Raw genomic sequence first — 22,331 nt, forward strand, 5'->3', positions numbered from 1 at the left:
TTACCACCACGTCGTGTTTCGTTGTCAATGTGTCGATTACATTTTGCGCTTGCCATCTCCGTTTGACAATCTCTATGCCAGCACAATGACAGAAACCCAAGTCAGCTGATGAGAGGAGCCACCCATATAATTGAGCCATGTGATATTGAACAAGTAAGGAAGGCTAAGTTCGGGTGTAACTCAGTTGAGAGCTATGGAGAGAAAATAAGGGAAATCACCATGTAGGAAAATGGACCTAGGGTAACCCTGGAATGTGGTTGTATGACATGTGTATCAAATGGAAGGTATTAAAGAGTATTTTAAGAGAGAGTAGGCCATAGTTCTATTGATGGACGCCATTTAGGGATATTGCCATAAAGGTGGACCAGGGCTGACTCTAGAATTTGTTTGTACGATATGGGTATCAAATGAAAGGTGTTACTGAGCATTTTAAGAGGGAGTGGGCCTTAGGTCTATCGGTGGACGCCTTTTCGAGATATCGCCATTAAGGTGGACTAGGGGTGACTCTAGAATGTGTTTGTACGATATGGGTATCAAATGAAAGGTGGTAATGAGTATTTTAAAAGGAAATGGGCTTTAGTTCTATAGGTGAACGCCTTTTCGTGAAATCGCCATAAAGGTGGACCAGGGGTGACTCTAGAATATGTTTGTACGATATGGGTATCGAATGAAAGCTGTTAATGAGTATTTTGAAAAGGAGTGATCCTTAGTTCCATAGGTCGACGCCGTTTCGAGATATCGCCATATCAAACGAAAGGTGTTACTGAGCATTTTAAGAGGGAGTGGGCATGAGGTCTATAGGTGGACGCCTTTTCGAGATATCGCCATTAGGGTGGGCCAGGGGTGACTCTAGAATGTTTGTACGATATGGGTATCAAACGAAAGGTGTTACTGAGCATTTTAAGAGGGAGTGGACATTAGGTCTATAGGTGGACGCCTTTTCGAGATACCGCCATTAGGGTGGGCCAGGGGTGACTCTAGAATGTTTGTACGATATGGGTATCAAACGAAAGGTGTTACTGAGCATTTTAATAGGGAGTGGGCATTAGGTCTATAGGTGGACGCCTTTTCGAGATATCGCTATTAGGGTGGGCCAGGGGTGACTCTAGAATGTTTGTACGATATGGGTATCAAACGAAAGGTGTTACTGAGCATTTTAATAGGGAGTGGGCATTAGGTCTATAGGTGGACGCCTTTTCGAGATATCGCCATTAGGGTGGGCCAGGGGTGACTCTAGAATGTGTTTGTACGATATGGATATCAAATTAAAGGTATTAATGAGGGTTTTAAAAGCGAGTGGCCCTTAGATGTATATGTGAATGCGTTCTCGGGATATCGACCAAAATGTGGACCAGGTGATCCAGAAAATCATCTGTCGGGTACTGCTAATTTATTTATATATGGAATACCACTAACAGTATTCCTGCCAAGATTCCAAGGGCTGTTGATTTCGCCTTGTAGAACTTTTTCATTTTCTTCTACTTAATATGGTAGGTGTCACACCCATTTTACAAAGTTTTTTCCAAAGTTATATTTTGCGTCAATAAACCAATCCAGTTACAATGTTTCATCCCTTTTTTCGTATTTGGTATAGAATTATGGCATTTTTTTATTTTTCGTAATTTTCGATATCGATAAAGTGGGCGGATTTCGGCCATTTTTTACATCGAGATAAAGTGAGTTCAGATAAGTACGTGTGCTAAGTTTAGTAAAGATATATCGATTTTTGCTCAAGTTATTGTGTTAACGGCCGAGCGGAAGGACAGACGGTGGACTGTGTATAAAAGCTGGGCGTGGCTTCAACCGATTTCGCCCTTTTTCACAAAAAACAGTTATCGTCCTAGGAGCCAAGCCTCTACCAAATTTCACAAGGATTGGTTAATTTTTGTTCGACTTATGGCATTAAAAGCATCCTAGACAAATTAAATGAAAAAGGGCGGAGCCACGCCCATTTTGAAATTTTCTTTTATTTTTGTAATTTGTTGCACCACATCATTGCTGGAGTTGAATGTTGGCATAATTTACTTATATGCTGTAAAGATATTAACTCTTCTTTTAAAATTTGAATTTAAAAAAAATTTTTTTTAAAAAGTGGGCGTGGTCGTTCTCCGATTTTGCTAATTTTTATTAAGCAGACATAAAGTAATAAGGGTAATGTTCCTGCCAAATTTCATCATGATATCTTTAACGACTGCCAAATTACAGCTTGCAAAACTTCTAAATTACCTTCATTTAAAAGTGGGCGGTGCCACGCCCAATGGCCATACGTTTACTAGTTTTCTATTCTGCGTCATATGCTCAACTCACCTACCAAGTTTCATCGCTTAATGCATATTTGGTAATGAATTATCGCACTTTTTTGATTTTTCGAAATTTTCGATATCGAAAAATTGGGCGTGGTTATTGTCCGATATCGTTCATTTTAAATAGCGATCTGAGATGAGTGCCCAGGAACATATATACCAAATTTCATGAAGATACCTCAAAATTTACTCAAGTTATCGTGTTAACGGACAGACGGACGGACGGACGGACGACTGTGTATAAAAACTGGGCGTGGCATCAACCGATTTCGCCCATTTTCACAGAAAACAGTTAACGTCGTAAAATCTACTCACCTACCAAATTTCAAAAGGATTGGTTAATTTTTGTTCGACTTATGGCGTTAAAAGTATCCTAGACAAATTAAATGAAAAAGGGCGGAGCCACGCCCATTTTGAAATTTTCTTTTATTTTTGTATTTTGTTGCACCATATCATTACTGGAGTTGAATGTTGACAGAATTTACTTATATACTGTAAAGATATTAAATTTTTTGTAAAAATTTTACTTTAAAAAAAAATTTTTTTTAAAAGTGGGCGTGGTCCTTCCCCGATTTTGCTAATTTTTATTAAGCGTACATATAGTAATAGTAGTAACGTTCCTGACAAATTTCATCATGATATCTTCAACGACTGCCAAATTACACCTTGCAAAAATTTTAAATTACCTTCTTTTAAAAGTGGGCGGTGCCACGCCCATTGTCCAAAATTTTACTAATTTTCTATTCTGCGCCATAAGTTCAACTCATCTACCAAGTTTCGTCGCTTTATCGGTCTTTTGTAATGAATTATCGCACTTTTTCGGTTTTTCGAAATTTTCGATATCGAAAAAGTGGGCGTGGTTATAGTCCGATATCGTTCATTTTAAATAGCGATCTGAGATGAGTGCTCAGGAACCTACATACCAAATTTCATCAAGATACCTCAAAATTTACTCAAGTTATCGTGTTAACGGACGGACGGACGGACGGACGGACATGGCTCAATCAAATTTTTTTTCGATCCTGATTATTTTGATATATGGAAGTCTATATCTATCTCGATTCCTTTATATATGTACAAACAATTTATCTATTGACGCGTTCGGATACGTTGGCTTGAGGGGAATATAACCCCGTCCTCACGTGCGTTACCCCATAATTTACTAAAAATTCGTTCATTTCCTTCGAGATAAACTGTTTACCATTGCCGCTATGAATAAACTCAGGGACCCCTACAGCTGGAAAAATTTCGGAAGCGAAGTAATTTATAACATTAGCAGTTTGAAAGATGGCTCAATACTATAAAAAGAAACTGATTTCGCCGCTTAGATCTCGGATAAGGCCCCAGGAAATCGCAATATAACCGTTGAAATGGCCTTTCCGAAGTGTAGGTACTGCCTATAGGTGGCCTGGAATGTTGGATGGTAGGTTTTACGAGTTTTCAAGTATCGCACTTACTCACGTAGTCTCGAACGTCCTTAGCTTGCTGTGGCCAGAAATATTTTTGCCTAATGCGTTCTAATGTTTTCTGCCAGCCCTCATGATACCTCCTATTATCATCGTGTGCCAATCTCACGGCCTCCTCTGTCAACCCTTTCGGTATCCACAAACGCCATAGCGAATCTTCTTCACTTTCCACCCCCTTCCGAAATTTAACCCTCTTGAAAATCGCACCATCCACCACTCGTAAATCCGGGAGCGACTCCTCATTTTCAGTGACGGTCCTAATCAAATCCACATATTCGTCACTGTTAAATTTAGGGGAGACTAAATCTATTTCCCCAGGTGTGGTAGTGAAAGTCAAATCGTAGGCATCAAACCGCGAAAGCGCATCGGGTACTATATGCAGGGTGCCTTTGCGATGTTCCATTCTAAAGTCGTATCTTTGCAGCAGAAGCGACCACCTCGCCAACCTCCCGCTCAAGTCTTCTTGAGTCATCAACCACTTCAGACTCGAGTAGTCGGTAATAATGCGGAACGGTAATCCTTCAATATATGGTCGGAAGCGCTTCACGCTGACTATGGCGGCGAGACATTCCAGCTCGGTTACTGTATAATTGTGTTGAGCATTATTCAATTTTTTTGAAACGAATGCGATTGGATGCTCAGCGCCCTCATCATCGATCTGGAACAACACCCTGCCAACATCTATTTTGGAAGCGTCGCATTGGATTACAAACTCTCTGGAAATATCGGGTTGGGCCAAGACAGAAGCGGAACTCAAGGCTACTTTACTACGTTTTTCGAAGGCCTCTATAGCTTCAGAGGTAAGCTTGAATGGTCCTGGCGATTTCCGAAGACAATCCGTAAGGGGACCTGCTAGGTCAGCAAAATTAGTGATGAACGCCCTATACCAGTTTGCCATGCCAACGAACCTACGCACCTGACGAGGAGATTTCGGAATTGGGAAATTCTTAACGGCTTCTATTTTCCCTGGGTCTACCTTTAAACACCCGTTACCTTTCAGGTATCCTAAGTATCGAATCTCCTTTGGCAAAATTTGCTCTTTTTTACATTTATGGTAAGCCCGGCAGCCCTCAAACACTTCGCCACTTCCGCTAGCAGGTTCATGTGATCCTCGAAATTCGCGCTGCATACCATTAGATCATCCAATTAAATGAAAACAGTCTCCCTCAAGCGCGATGGAATTACCTTATCCATGAGTCTGCTCATTTTCTGCGGTCCATTGTATTTGAAATGATACAGTGGTACGGAACGGCGAAGGCTGTCTTCTCCTTGGATGATTCCGTCAATTTAATTTGGAAGAACGCGTCCTTTAGGTCAATGTCGCTGATATAATGCGTGTCCTTCAGTCTACTCAGCAGGCCATTGATATGCGGCAACGGGTACGAGTCCTTCTTCGTGACCTCGTTAACCTTCCTGGAGTCAATGCACATCCGGACCTTCCCTGGTTTTCGAACTAACACCACCGGGCTACACCACGGCGAGTTCGATTCCTCGATCACTCCCATTTCAAGCAAACTGTCTATTTCCTTAAACGCTTCGGCTTGCCTTGGTGGCGAAAGAGGGAAGTGCTTGCTTTTGATCGGAACCGCGTCGCCCGTATCAATATGGTGTTCGACCAGCTGTGTTTGCCCCAAACCTAACTTTTAAAATGACGGGAACATCTCTATTACCTTATGCAATTAGGTCTTCTGCTTTTTTGTCAAATCATGGAAATTATCCTTCTCTTCGCTAACTTCTAAACACGCTACACTTGGAAATATATCAGAAGCTAACGCGAATGCTTTCCAGAAAGACAACTCCGAAGTAGGCTTCTTGAAGTACCGAAGGTACAAGATAAAAACGAATATTTTTGGTGGTATTTTTGAAAGTCATGGGTAAAGAAATCAAACCCAATATTTTTGCTTGTTACCACCCGCTGTATATACGAAAGCCTGCAATGGGTGATACTTCAGACCATTTACTTCCAAAAATTTCTCACAATCCTTTCCTAGTATAGAGACTTTAGCTCCTCTGTAAGGAGAACCGTAGTACTCTGGAGAAGCTTTCGCTCTTTTACACGTTTGGCATATCTTTTACGGCATTTTAAAATATTTTCCGACACCGTGAAATTGGATTGATTGAAAAAAATTCTAGATCTCACTAGCTCATAATTATGTTCTCTTTGTTCGAGACTAGGTGGAATTGCGGCCTGGCAGGCAACATCCCTACTAAATGACTTCAAAACTTTTACCGGCTTGGAAACAAAATACGACGAAGTTGGGCCATCTGAGTCTGATCCGGTTGAACTATCTGTACTCTCAGAGAACGTTACTATGACCCTCGGAGGTTCCTTCGCAGGAGTGCTACTAACATTTGGGAACCCGCCATTCGTGAAGGCTCTACTAACTGGTTCAGCGCCCGAGACAAATCGCCCACTGGTTGATATGGGGGCTATGGCCCCGAACGAGTTACCCCCTCTGTCTTCTCGCTCGGATTCTGGTTTCCCTGTCGACGATGATCCCTAGGGCATTTCGGAGTGAGGACTACCTTTAGCCCACACTTGAAACAAAACGGGTTCGCAATAGATGTACGAATGCCCCACGATTTGACAATTCCAACACTGGATGCCTGAATAATCCGGTCTCCCCGTCCTTCTAAAATCCAATGCCTCGATCTGCGGGTCTACTTCGCCGTCTTCATATTCGGGTCTTACGTCTGGTGTTATTGCGCGATCCTCGTTCACGTGACGTCCCGGGTAAGTGGTTCTCAATAACTTGCTTTCTTTCAGCACTTGTTCCCCTCTGCGTGCTACATCGCGTAGATCATGAAGGGTTCTCACTTCCGCGTTGAAAAGCATCATCTTAAGGTTACTGTTGACGTTCCTTTTTATGATGTCAATCAGTAAGACCTCTGACATTGGTTCCTTAGGCGCGCATTTAAGGAGACTATGTCCGTGTGGAACACGTCATAGCACTCATTCGTCTTCTGTTTGCGCATTGAGATCTCCATCATGATCTCATGATCGCTTTTCAGAGTACCGAATTATCTTTTTAGTGAATAGCACAATAATGCATAAGTCGCGTTTGGGTTTTGTTTAGTAAACAACCAGTACCACTCTTCGGCCCGCCCAGAAAGGAATAGGTGGAAACTCGCCATTATTTAGTCGTCAGAGCATTGTGTACGCTCACACAGGGTGCCTAGCTTAAACAGGAAATCCGCGATGCTCCCACTACCATCGAACGATATTTTACACTCCTGGGGATTTACTACAATGCTGGTTGAAGCAGGGTTTGTTGGGGTTACAGCCGCCATACCACAACGCTAACTCGATTTCATTGATTTCCATAAGGTAGGTGTGATCAGCTGCTTTATCTGGTTATGGCTTTATGGTTATAAGTCACCATTAATTCGCCCTTAATTTGTAGATACGGCAACAGCTGGATTTTGTTTACCCAACAAACATGGAAAAAAATTCTCCAGCGAAATTTATATATAGTACCGGAAGTAATATCCAACATCATTATTTAATTATTCTTAAACCATATAGTTATCGAGTTGATATCCAACTTCATTCTCCGATCACTATCCAACTTTTGAAAAATTTTGTAAAATGAAAAGTTTTCGAGTTGATCTCCACGTCATTAATATATTCCAATTTATATCATAATTTCGAGAGATTTTAAGAAATTTGCAGTTCTCAAATGAACATTCAACACATTTCTCCAGTTGATATCCTACATAGCATATCGAGTTGAGGTGGAGTTGAAAAAAATCTCCAAGGTGGTACCACCAAAACCAACAGCTGTTTATTGTGAGAAATAAACACCTGGTTGATAGCAGTAATGAAGCGTAAGTAATCAAAAATAAATTATATAGGCGGCCGCCGTGGTGTGGGGTTGGCGTGCTCCGCCTACCATACCGAAGATCCTGGGTTCACGCGCCGGGCAAAGCAACATCAAAATTTTAGAAACAAGGTTTTTCAATTAGTAGAAAGTTTTTCTAAGCGGGGTTGCTCCTCAGCAGTTTTTGGCAAACACTCCGTTTATATTTCTGCCATGAAAAGCTCTCAGTGAAAACTCATCTGCCTTGCCGATGCCCTTCGGGGTCGGCATAAAAGAAGTAGGTCCCGTCCGGCCAATTTGTAGGAAAAATTAAAAGGAACACGACGCAAATTGGAAGAGAAGCTCTGCCTCAATCTGTTCGGAGGTTAGCGTGTCACATTTATTAATTTTTTAAATTATATATATTTCATTTTATTTTCGTGAAAAAACTGTAGTATGGAATCATACATTTGAGTCCAGTTGAAGAATGATAAGTTGTTAATTAAATTTGTTCAACTTTAGTAATAGCATTTTTTGCTTTATAAAAATTCCCTCTTTTGATGAGTACGCTATGATTCTCGACCTGAGCCACTGTTTCGAAACAACTCTTGAGATTTTAGAAGTATGCCTAGTTATCACACTGCAAGAAAAAGACTGGTAAAATCAACCGAAATACGGGTCAATTCAACCGAAATTTCTGTCAATTTTTATCCATCGCAACAAATTTTTGAATCAACTGCGCACAAATGGTTGATTCGTAATTGACCGTTTTAGTAGTCAAATAAACAAAAAAAGTTGTTTCATCATACTTTACCCATAGTTTTTTTAAATTAACAATTATTACTGTCGCTCTAAGAATACCAATCAAAACTGTTAATATGAAAGGGATTTATTGTCGGAATGACAGTGACAGTGAAATCTATTGAAATAACTGATATTTCTGTTTCTTCTAAATTAATAATAGCGTAAACTTTTACATCAACAGAGTTTTCCGTTCATAGCATTAATACCTATGGAAAAAATAAAACCCGGATAAATATATTTTTAAACTTACGTAGTTTTTTTTTTTTATTTGTATAAATTACACATAAGTACATTTCATGTCTAATGATTTTATTGCTATATTTAGTAATATTAATTAAAATAATATGGGGACTCATGTAACCGTATAAATGCCTTATAAAGTGTGTAAACGTATAAATTTATCTAGTGCGTAAACCAACTGTCAAATTTTGTATGAAAAATCATTTACACAATAGGGGGAATCATGAAAGCATATAAACTTATAAGGTGTAAAATTATATCCATTTACACACGCTGTTATATGAACGCACCTAGTAATACTCTTGATAAACTTGATTGTTTATCAGCTGTATTATTGCCGAACAAAATTTTTTTGATGTTATACAGATTAAAAATTGCCAAGATTAAGTGAAAAATCAAAACTAAAACGCATTTACTTGCTGACGTTGGAGATTTCTGATGAAAATGCCTGCTGTAATGTCTGCAAGGTTGCATTCCTTTGAGTTTACCGCGTTTACACGATGAAATGTGCGCGTAAATTTATACAAACTGTGTAAATGATTTTTCATACAAAATTTGACAGCTCGTTTACGCACTAGATAAATTTATACGTTTACACACTTTATAAGGCATTTATACGGTTACATGAGTCCCCCTAATTTGTATAAATTTACGCACACATTTCATTGTGTAAACGCGGTAAACTCAAAGGAATGCAACCTTGCAGACATTACAGAAGGCATTTTCATCAGAAATCTCCAACATCAGGAAGTAAATGCATCTTAGTTTTGATTTTTCACTTAATCTTGACATTTTTTAATTTGTATAACAATCAAAAAAAATTTGTTCGGCAATAATACAGCTGATAAACATTCAAGTTTATCAATAGTATTACTAGGTGCGTTCATATAACAGCGTGTGTAAATGGATATAATTTTACACCTTATAAGTTTATATGCTTTCATGAGTCCCCCTAATAACTTAAATCTGAATTCAAATAAACAAAACTTGTTCCGAATCACCATAGAAAGCTTTGTACGAAAGTATGTTGCCATATATATTCGTACATATGTGAATACAAAAATACGCATGCTTGCTACATACATATTCACACATGCGTTAGTACATCCTCTAGTGAAAATAAGAGCATGTACCGTTTGTTAAACCACATTGGCGTCAGTTTCAAGAACTTTGTTTCAACTTTACAATTAAACATTATACACATACATTAAACATTATACACTTTATTACTTTGTTTTATTAACCCTCTATAACTCATCACCTCGAAATAATTTTATTTCTATTAAATCGGATAGATTCGTGAATAAAAAGTCGGTTTTTTATTTTTTTATTTCTAAATTTTTTATTTTGTATGGACACTATTATAAAAAGGGGAGTGTAGCCAGAAAAGTTATTAGCGCTTAGGAAAGGTGTACATTTCTTTCTGTTGGAACTTTTGCGTATGCTTCGTTCAAGGAATCCGCAACGGGATATATTTTAAAGATTCTGTCAAAGTCAGGGTGGCAGGGGATTGTCGCATCCAACAGTTTTTTTATAAGTTCTAGTCGAAATAAGTAAAGCAAGCACTGAATGGGATTCTCAAGCTCCATGACATCAGATGTCAATGAATCGTTTCCAGTAAACGACAGCTGCTCTGAGCTCAGCTGCTCTGTTAACTCCTCCCCCTTTAAAGATCTGCGTCCCGCGGATTAGTTGGGAAAGAAGGATTTTCGCCTCTTCGACTACGCCGATTTGCAATGTTTATTTGAGGTAAGAGTATCTTTGCTGTGATCTTCCTCCAAATGCACCAAATGAATATCATAAGTAGCGATAACCCTGATCCTTCAGAAAGTGCGAAACAATTGGTGTTGTCCCTTAGGTCTTTCAGAAGTTTAATGTTATTCCGTGTACCAGGTTAAGGTTTAGTGCCATGCTGTGGTTTGTAATGCTGGTCAAAACTCTTCCACCTGTGCTCCAGAACTACTAGTGGTTGAGTATGTTTCGTTGTTAATGACAATGGTCTCGTTGTCCATCTGAAGAATATACGAACCGTTTAGATAAATTAAACTTTTACCTGATCCTACTGTGCCCATAAAGTTATCAAGGAATATCGTGTCCTCTTTGACAACTTCTACCGTGGATTCGTTGTATGTAGAGTAGGTACAACTTGCGTGTCCGCCTTTGAGGCGTGTCAGACAACCAGTTTCCGCTAATAAGTCAAGAGATTTCCGGTCGCAGACCATAGCAGAAGATAATTGCAAGCAATTTTCTCTTATCGCATAAGTCTGGAATTTGTTGGTCGGGATTGACCTGTATCGCAAATCTATACGGTGAACTCCTTGATGTTTGCCCTTGTGATTAAGTGATTAAATCTCGCATCAGTGACCTTAGGCAAGGACAGCACATACAGAAGGAGCGTAATTCATTAGTCTTTTTAAAAATGGCATTGTTTACCTTGTATTGCTGTTCAGCATTTTCCTTGAGGACATTTTCGTTGCGAAAGACTTCGTCCCAGTCGGTGGCATCTGGTGAGCCAGCGACCCACTTCCAGGCAGACCCAATCCAGTTAACTGATCGTCTTGCTCTTTCGGATTTATATCTCTTAGTTCGCTCAGGTGTGTGCGGATTCTGTTTAATTGGAATGATATTACCTCTGTCGATGATGTTGTTTCATTAAGCGTTTCTAGTGTTTGCTCTTGTCTGGTTGTTGCCAAGTCATATCGCTGCAGGTCAATGGTATGAATAAGTTTGAAGCGCCCATCAATGATCCATGCGGATCCACCTCGTATGGTAGCTAGTGGTGAGTCCATCTCGAATATATCGTACGTGTGTACAGTTGCGCAGAGGCAGATGCTATTAATTAAATAAAGACATTAATCGAATTTCATTCACCTTTACCACATACGTATATTTTAATTCTAATATTAATTTTCTAATCTAGGATTTTACACATTCATTCATTCATACAGTGAATCAATTAAAGCTATGTAAAATTATAACTATCATTATTTTAGGATTTTTATACTAGTTGAGTTGCGCAGGTGGAAGAATTGGAAAGTAAAGTTGGTATTAGTAGTTGGAAAGGACTATTAGATTTTGATTTTATTTTTAGGGGATTTTTAAGGGTTTTTTTTTTTTTTTTTGGGAGCCGTGAAACAGTGTAACAAAATGACTTCGCTCTTTGTTTGGTGTTAGTTGTTAGTATGTTAGTTGTCTAGTGCTAGGTTAGTTGTTTCTCTTTTCTTTTTTCTTTTTTTTTTCTGTCTTTTTCTTTTTTCTTTAGTGAGGATGCCATTCCCCCTTTTTTTATATTTATTATTTTATTTTAATGAACGCTTTTATGCGTTTTACGTATTGCCGCTTTATGCGGGTTTATTTACCAGCCCAATGACTGTAGGGTTATTTTTTACTTTTTTTTTTCGTTTTTCTTTTGAGCAGTGCGTGCATTGTATTAAAAAAAATTTTAATTTGCATCGGAATATAGGCGATTTCTCAGCTGACGAAAGGGTCGTGGTGATCCCTTTTAACCATAAGCGTTGATGATTGCAAATGGCATACTCGGGGCACGAGTAGCTTCACGTCAATTAAAGCAAAGACCTTATGGTGGAGTTGAACCACACCGATCGTTATCATTCGAACCAACGAGTTATTTGGAATTGAACCAACCTCTGACTGGATCGGCTACAAAATACTTTGCACCCAAAGCCCTGGGACTAAAGGACCTAAGCATGAGATTTGACCTTTTTTACGTCGGTCTTTAAGTAACAATAATTACGTTTCTGTTTTCAGCAACAGTTTCTTCTTTGTACAGTGGCTTTTTTTAGCCTTTATCTGTTTATTTGCAATAAATAATTTGTCTCCTGCAGTGAAGGTGCGTGGGGTAGAACGTTTATTGTTCAACCTAGCGTTCCTGACCTCCTGCTCCCCCTCTAATAATGCTTTAACGTCTTCATACGCTTTTTTTCTGAAGTCCACCAATCCCTGGTAATTGACTCTAGAAGTCTTGTTAAGGAATACGTCTGCTGGCTTTCGCTTAATAACAGAATGAACGGTATTATTGTACCGGTCCACTGTTATCGAGACACGTTCCTTCGGAGTTAATCTATTAAATTCAAGAGAAATGCAGCGGTATATTTCAATCAAGGTTTAGTGCAAGCGCTCAACCTGACCGATGCTTTCACTTCGTTGTGTGGGGGTTTGGTAGACTTCTATACCTAGTGAGCGGACATAGTTTAAGACAAGAGGAATTGCAAAACCTTTTTCGTTGTCCGTGGCCAATATTTTTGGTACTGAGAAGTAGTGCAGGAGATCAGTAAGCTTTTTTCGAATATGTATTGAAGACTTGTTATTTATCGCAAATAGCTTAGCGAATTTTGAAAATTTATCTATTGCGCTAAGGTATTTTTGTTTTTCAATCTCGAAGATGTCTATATGCAGAATCTCGCAGGGATAGCATAGTGCCTACCAATTCGTTTCCATTAATCGGTTGAAATAATTCGCCATATTTTTCAATTATTTCGCTTATCCTTCTTCTCGCTTCTAAAGGAAGGTCCCTAGACATTGTATAATTTACTTCACTGGATATTCGTGCCTTAAGGGCTATTTTATATTTCTTAATTTTTAAAACATTATTCTTCCTATCTACCACTGCTCCGATATACTTAAGGGTATCGTCGCCAATAATCCCATCGAATGTTTTAAGACCGGGAAGGATAAATAAAGTTATCTCGGAATTAATGTCTAAGTCTGTAAAAAATGTCTAAGTTATTTTTTCGGTTATATCTGCGCAGCCCCCCCTTGGTCGAGCGCTAAATACTTTCCGCACAAGACAACCCTGTTTGGTCACAGTTGGGCTAATAAAATTCTTATTCGCAGCCGTATCGACCAGAAAGTCCAGCGTGCGGCCTTCGGAAAGTTTGTATTCTATATATGGCACGCTAGATGGCCGTTCGGTGCAAAATCCTCTTCTTGGACCGGTTTAGCTTCTTTCTCCGCGTCGTCTGTGGTCACATGATAAAGTCGTTGTTGCTTTGTGTTTTCCGACCTAGCATCACGTTTGAAGGGGTTTGGCCGGTTCATGTAGTTTACGCGGCGACTCAGAATGGACTGGTCCACGTGCATCTTTTCAACAGGTGGTTGCGAAGAAGTTGATTGGCCTAGCTTCGGGGATTCCTGTTGATTTGAATTTCGCTTTTCGAAAGGGAATCTTCGATCCTGGGGACGCCATATTGTCTTTTGAGGTATTGGTGGTGCCCTGGTGGAATCTAAACCATGCATGTGATCTAGTATCGCGTTCATTGGCGCAACAACGCGATTGTCGTGGCGTGCGCTGTGAATCGTATAGTTTCGGAAATTAGTGTTTTGAATTTCGAGGCATGCGGAATATGCCTCAGGTAGGGTTTTGGGACGTTGTATGAGGAGCATTTTAGCAAGCTCCCCGTTCAGGCCGCGGATGAAAACATCCAAGGCGCGATTTCTGTAAGTGTCTATGAGGACTTTTGTCGTCTCCTCAGAGTACGTCTCTATTTTGATCTTGTTTATAATTAAGGAGAATTGGTGATTCACGGCAGCGTAGAATACATCAAGCCGTGAATCTTTTTGGGACAATTGATGGAGTTGATACTCCAAAGTGAGTGATAGGCACTCCTTAATGGCAATCCAGTTGGTGTCGTATATATTGTACGATATTAGGGCAATGTCAGCTGCTCCCCGTACCTTTTGGCGAATGTGTTGTAAAATAGTACGGTATATCGGACAGAGTGCACCCATGAAATGTATTGGACGGAATTGCCGTAAAAGGTTTGCAATTCTTTCACACAGTCGGGTAACCTGGAGATGTCCTTAAGATCCGCCTCCGTTGCAGAAGCTTGCGGTTCTGCTTCCGGTACGGATGATTGGCTAGTTCCTTCTAAAACGTCGAGCCGGGATCGCAGATTGTACAAGGCAGATACCCGCCTATCTACGCTGTTCACTTTTTCCAAGAGTGCGTTAACCGCACCTGTCAAATTTGTAACGGTGGTCTGCAGCGCTTCCATTATCCTGCAAGAAAATATTAAGATTTATTTTTAGATATTCTACTTACGCCCCTATCACGTATAGGTTTAGCATTAGCACACTGTTTTTTATTTTTATAATTTTTTGGGCTATCAGCTTCTTTTCACTTTATACACTATCTTCACTGTCCCTGCTCGGGCGCCACTTTAAGGATCTGTGATCCTTAACCTGAAAAAAAAATTAAAGGGCTAACTTGCCCTGGATACTAAATAAGAAAGAAGCTTTTTCACAATTAAAAATTAACAACTTTATTTAATATTCAATAATTTAATACGATATTGCTTAGTATGAAAGTCCCGACGCAACTGCTCTCTGCGTGGACTGCTGCTTCCTTTTATAACATTTCGTGCAGCTACATTCTGTAGCCAGACATATGCGACGTCTGGGTGTGAGTGTGGCCTTGACTTCCCGCAGGTGTCTTACTTGGCTGGCATGTGCAATGTAAAAGTCTCATAACATTGTGAAATAGAAATATGCTGACTCCGCTGCAATGTGCATAGGTACTGACTTGTTGTCATTGCGCGATATGATGAAATGCACTTGGCTTTGAAGCGGGTGTTAGGTTGCAGTTTTGCTGCTTACAATAATTATGCTAACGCAGCTGCAGGTGGCCCATCAAACGTGGGAAGAATAATTATGCTGACACAGCTGCAGGTGGCCCATGGGACTGTGGGAGGAATGATTATGCTGACACAGCGGCAGGTGCCTATGGGATTGTGGGAAGAATGATTATGCTGACACAGCGGCACGTGTAAACTTCAGCTAGTGGGAATCCAACATGTTGGGTGCCGCCAGTGTGTTAACTTGTATATAATATATTCTTATTAAATTTAAGTGTGTAATTCGTTGTTAATTACCTCTCCTGTTTACGTCTAATGGTTCACTTCAATAATACGTGTACAAATTGTATATGTGGTATGTATATATGTACTCGCCCTTACATTTATGAATGTATGTATTATGTAGTCCTTTTAAATATTTTGTATTTTGTTTTCATTTATTTAATAGGACTGCATGCATACGTTCTTTTGGATGAATTTATAACTATGGTTGTATGAATGTATTTTGTAAAACGCCCCTTTTTTTTGTATACTGGTAATGATTGTACTTAATATGTATCTTAACTGCATTATGCACATTTTTTCTGCTGGCAACAAGGAAGAGATTTATATATGATTCACATCAGCTTACGCATTAAAAAAATATTAACACCGACGCAGCATAAAGTATAACAACCATAACCACTCGCATCCTGCTTCTGTCATGTAGCTCGACTTTAACAAAATGTTCTTTAAATATGTATCAAATTGTCGTTACGGCCTTAAATCGGCTATTCCAACTAGTGTTACAGCTGAATGGAAAAACTCAACGGAATAGAGATTCTGCTAAAGTTTGGAAGTTCTACATGTATTGAAACGAACTCTACAATGCCGGCTTTGAAGGTTGGATAGTCCTCTTACATCACATAAGCCGGATGCAAAAATTGTTTGTTGCTTTACTGGGTGGCGGTCTGCGGTAGGCATTGGAACGAATATAAATTTAATCTTTTATGCATTGTTATTTAAAATATACGGTTAAAAAAAAATGCCGTATACGTTGCATATGAATTAGCACACGTTCTTAACCAATACTAGTTAGCTACTAAGACCCTACTCTGATTATCTGAGTATTGTGGCTACATTTGTTCGAGAAAAAAAAAAACAATTCTCAAATATATAAATTTTTGACAAAGATTACTTATGCTGAGATTAAAACAATTGTCATTTTATGATTAAGAAAAAAATATGAAGTAACTACTAATACAGTGTAGGTGAAGCGCGATTCGCAAGTTTTTATTATCAGATCCCTTCGCCATCTTATACAAAGTTTTTACAAAGTAGTAATATTAAATTGTCCGTATTACGGAACGAACTCACCGCCTTAGTTGTTGTTGTTATTGTCGTTGTAGTCAGAGGCCGTTGGTGTGGGCCTCTGCTGTTTTGTTGTCGCTGTTGGTTATGGCCAGAGGCCGTTGAGGTGGGCCTCTGCCGTTTGCGGTCGCTGCCGGTGCAGTCAGAGGCCGATGGCGTGGGCCTCTGCTGTTTTGTTGTCGCTGTTGGTTATGACCAGAGGCCGTTGAGGTGGGCCTCTGCCGTTTGTGGTCGCTGCCGGTGCAGTAAGGGGCCGTTGGTGTGGGCCTCTGCTATTTTGTTATCGCTGTTGGTTATGGCCAGGGGCCGTTGAGGTGGGCCTCTGCCTTTTGTTCCTAGTACGATGGAGGTGATGGTGTTGGCGCCTTTTACTTTTGCCTTGGGTTTCTATAATTTTGTAATGGCTGTAATATGCGCGCAGGGATTTTTTTGGATATTATATTCAATGTACACGTACGCACGTTGACATCCCCTTCCACACAAAGAATTCCAAGTCACCCAATTATGTACTTGTTGGATTTTTGGTTAGCAAACCACGATCCCAATCAGATTCTCTCCACGTATTGCAGGACAACGTTTCGATGTTGGTACAACGTCGCACGTGGACGACATCGTTAACTCCCCGAAATTCGCAAGAAGCTTACAGTAAGCTAACACCCTGTTTGTTTGGATTTATCGCTTTCCACTTTATCGATATGTACTAGCTGGCGCAATAACTTGGCGTAAATTTTTCTTTTTTGGGTGTAGAACCTCTTTAATGCCAATTTCCACACCGACGATTCTCACGTGTCCTTTATTTCATAACACACGCATACAATCGGAAACTAATTATTTATTGCTTAATAGCGCAATTTATTTACCAAATTTAAAATTCTCAACGTAAGCCGCATTATTTGAATTTCTTTTCTTTGCTTGCAATAGAAAGAATTTTTCTTTTATGGTTCCCGACACAACAATTTTTCGTTGTTCCGATGATTCCGCGGCTGACCACACTTAGCGTACTTTTCTTTTTAATCTTCCCAAATAGCGCACCATGCCGTCACGGCATTATTAGAAAAATTTTCTATTCCATTATAGGGATGGAAAAGCGCAGTTATCTAACTGTGGCGGCCATTATCGAATGGTTCAATGTTATGGTTAGCTCATCTCTACAGCGCTATACGCCAATTACACGGCTCAAGTATCCTTGTGCCAATTACCAATTTGCACAAGGATTTGCCCGATGTGTGCACTGGTTGCGCTATTTGCACAGAGAACTGCGCTAAAATCAAAACGATTTTGATATATTCGCATGTCTGCAAATATTACACATGCTTTTTTCTTCGTGTGTGGTAAATCTTACACAGTTTACCTGTGGTTCCTGAAAGTATAGCATCAGTAATTATTGCTTAAAAATGTTAATATCGAAGACGCAAGGACCATCTCTAGCTTGTAACAGGAATTCACACAAATTCAATAATAAATAATAATTTTTTTATACAATTAGAACACATGTTTCATTTGTTGCGCTAGTTGAAAAATGAATATTGCGCAGTGCTGCAATGAGTTGAGCTGGTCTTGCAATTAAAATATATATTTTATAAATACAATGGAAAATAAATGCTTCTGTGCGAGTTTTTCGACTTATACCTTGAATTACCAGCACTGTGGAAAATAAATAGTGAATTTTTATGCAATTAATGCCTTTTTTATACAATTAAAATACATGTTTCATTTGTTGCGCTACTTTAAAAATGAATATTGCGCAGTGTTTTTGAGCTGTGTATGTCAAAATTTTCATTTGCACAAATTTCGTCGTTTTATATTTGCGCATGGTTTTTGTGTCATGTATGGGCCGTACTACACATGCCGCGTTCCGACTGTCTGAACCTTTGTACTGATGTTAGACGAATGTAGAGGAATCACACCATTTGCAACTCTTGTGTCGTGGGAGCATTATGCGCTAAGTAAGATATATTTATTAATAGACGTAATTTTAAATGCGATGGGGCAATTTTTCTACTAAAAGAAAATTTACCACTACGTTGTATTTAGTTGTCAAGGTGTTGGTTACATTTTGCGCTTGCCATCTCGTTTGACAATATATGCCAGCACAATGACAGAAACCCAAGTCAGCTGATGAGATGAGCCATGTGATATTGAAAAATCGTTAATGTCATTGGAATTTTTGGCGATGCCACTAGTATGAAAGAAAAAAAATCGTTTTAACCACCCAAGGCAGACATGAGTGAGGTGAATCCTGACCTTTTCACCTATCACTAGCCAACTAGTACGTTCAAAGGGTGAATCTCCCAAGTGAACCATAAAATTAGCTCAACATAAAAATTTAATAAGCAGAGCTATCTGTGGAGTGTAATTTAAATCTCCGCTGTGAAAACGACCATAAGTCGGCGTCAAATTGAACTTTACGGACAAGTTTAACTTTGGCAATTATTAATATTACTTAGGCCCGGTTTTTCAGTAGTTGGTTAACATAAGCTTCAACTAAGTTTGCTTAAACTCTAGTCAAATTTAAACTACTGAGCAGTTTTTCAGTCACAGCCTAAGGCCGTCTTTGGGGTATGCTTTTTTGTGCGGCAACATTGGTTTTTTATTATCATTTTATTAACAGCTGTTGGTTTTGGTGGTACGACCTTGGAGATTTTTTTCAACTCCACCTCAACTCGATATGCTATGTAGGATATCAACTGGAGAAATGTGTTGAATGTTCATTTGAGAACTGCAAATTTCTTAAAATCTCTCGAAATTATGATATTAATTGGAATATATTAATGACGTGGAGATCAACTCGAAAACTTTTCATTTTACAAAATTTTTCAAAAGTTGGATAGTGATCGGAGAATGAAGTTGGATATCAACTCGAGAACTATATGGTTTAAGAATAATTAAATAATGATGTTGGATATTACTTCCGGTACTATATATAATTTCGCTGGAGAATTTTTTTCCATGTTTGTTGGGTAAACAAAATCCAGCTGTTGCCGTATCTACAAATTAAGGGCGAATTAATGGTGACTTATAACCATAAAGCCAAAACCAGATAAAACAGCTGATCGTACCTACCTTATGGAAATAAATGTAATCGATTAATGGTGCCATACCACAACGCTAACTCGATTACATTGATTTCCATAAGGTAGGTGTGATCAGCTGCTTTATCTGGTTATGGCTTTATGGTTATAAGTCACCATTAATTCGCCCTTAATTTGTAGATACGGCAACAGCTGGATTTTGTTTACCCAACAAACATGGAAAAAAATTCTCCAGCGAAATTATATATAGTACCGGAAGTAATATCCAACATCATTATTTAATTATTCTTAAACCATATAGTTCTCGAGTTGATATCCAACTTCATTCTCCGATCACTATCCAACTTTTGAAAAATTTTGTAAAATGAAAAGTTTTCGAGTTGATCTCCACGTCATTAATATATTCCAATTAATATCATAATTTCGAGAGATTTTAAGAAATTTGCAGTTCTCAAATGAACATTCAACACATTTCTCCAGTTGATATCCTACATAGCATATCGAGTTGAGGTGGAGTTGAAAAAAATCTCCAAGGTCGTACCACCAAAACCAACAGCTGTTTATTGTGAGAAATAAACACCTGGTTGATAGCAGTAATGAAGCGTAAGTAATCAAAAATAAATTATATAGGCGGCCGCCGTGGTGTGGGGTTGGCGTGCTCCGCCTACCATACCGAAGATCCTGGGTTCACGCGCCGGGCAAAGCAACATCAAAATTTTAGAAACAAGGTTTTTCAATTAGTAGAAAGTTTTTCTAAGCGGGGTTGCTCCTCAGCAGTGTTTGGCAAACACTCCGTTTATATTTCTGCCATGAAAAGATCTCAGTGAAAACTCATCTGCCTTGCCGATGCCCTTCGGGGTCGGCATAAAAGAAGTAGGTCCCGTCCGGCCAATTTGTAGGAAAAATTAAAAGGAACACGACGCAAATTGGAAGAGAAGCTCTGCCTCAATCTGTTCGGAGGTTAGCGTGTCACATTTATTAATTTTTTAAATTATATATATTTCATTTTATTTTCGTGAAAAAACTGTAGTATGGAATCATACATTTGAGTCCAGTTGAAGAATGACAAGTTGTTAATTAAATTTGTTCAACTTTAGTAATAGCATTTTTTGCTTTATAAAAATTCCCTCTTTTGCTGAGTACGCTATGATTCTCGACCTGAGCCACTGTTTCGAAACAACTCTTGAGATTTCAGAAGTATGCCTAGTTATCACACTGCAAGAAAAAGACTGGTAAAATCAACCGAAATACGGGTCAATTCAACCGAAATTTCTGTCAATTTTTATCCATCGCAACAAATTGTTGAATCAACTGCGCACAAATGGTTGATTCGTAATTGACCGTTTTAGTAGTCAAATAAACAAAAAAAGTTGTTTCATCATACTTTACCCATAGTTTTTTTAAATTAACAATTATTACTGTCGCTCTAAGAATACCAATCAAAACTGTTAATATGAAAGGGATTTATTGTCGGAATGACAGTGACAGTGTAATCTATTGAAATAACTGATATTTCTGTTTCTTCTAAATTAATAATAGCGTAAACTTTTACATCAACAAAGTTTTCCGTTCATAGCATTAATACCTATGGAAAAAATAAAACCCGGATAAATATATTTTTAAACTTACGTAGTTTTTTTTTATTTGTATAAATTACACATAAGTACATTTCATTTCTAATGATTTTATTGCTATATTTAGTAATATTAATTAAAATAATAGGGGGACTCATGTAACCGTATAAATGCCTTATAAAGTGTGTAAACGTATACATTTATCTAGTGCGTAAACCAACTGTCAAATTTTGTATGAAAAATCATTTACACAATTTGTATAAATTTACGCACACATTTCATTGTGTAAACGCGGTAAACTCAAAGGAATGCAACCTTGCAGGCATTACAGAAGGCATTTTCATCAGAAATCTCCAACATCAGGAAGTAAATGCATCTTAGTTTTGATTTTTCACTTAATCTTGGCATTTTTTAATTTGTATAACAATCAAAAAAAATTTGTTCGGCAATAATACAGCTGATAAACATTCAAGTTTATCAATAGTATTACTAGGTGCGTTCATATAACAGCGTGTGTAAATGGATATAATTTTACACCTTATAAGTTTATATGCTTTCATGAGTTCCCCTAATAACTTAAATCTGAATTCAAATAAACAAAACTTGTTCCGAATCACCATAGAAAGCTTTGTACGAAAGTATTGTAACGAATTAACTTGCAAATCCTCTTATTTGCAATCCTCTGCTAAGTTCGAATCACTAAACTGTTGAATAAATAACTCCAATATTGAATAATGGAAAAATGGCCTTCTAGGCTCTTCTATTTCCAGAACTTACCAACTATTTCGAGTGTTTATAGTTCTCATATAGTTTCTACTTGTTTACAATTTTCTACTTTTCAGCGTCTCTCAGATGTATGTGAGTTTGTAGTTTACAGTCTCTCGCACACACATAGGCGTATAAGTAAATGCATCTGTGTGTGACATCTCTCGGCTGCCTTATATATGTGTATACATGATTTGATTATTGACGTAAACATCGCTTAGCATCGCCTTAGTGATGGTATAGCTTAGGGATGCTAATATCCGTGACACTGCCCTCCACCTAAGTCTGATCGTCCCGATCAGACAAATCTCTCGATCTAAACGCTGCTAGCATCGCCAAATGTACCACTCTTCTACTCCGTGGTTTCTCAATGCTTTGTATGCGGTAGATGGTATCACTGATCT

The sequence above is a fragment of the Eurosta solidaginis genome, chromosome 5 (assembly GCF_040869045.1).
Source record: "Eurosta solidaginis isolate ZX-2024a chromosome 5, ASM4086904v1, whole genome shotgun sequence".
NCBI lineage: Eukaryota > Metazoa > Arthropoda > Insecta > Diptera > Tephritidae > Eurosta > Eurosta solidaginis.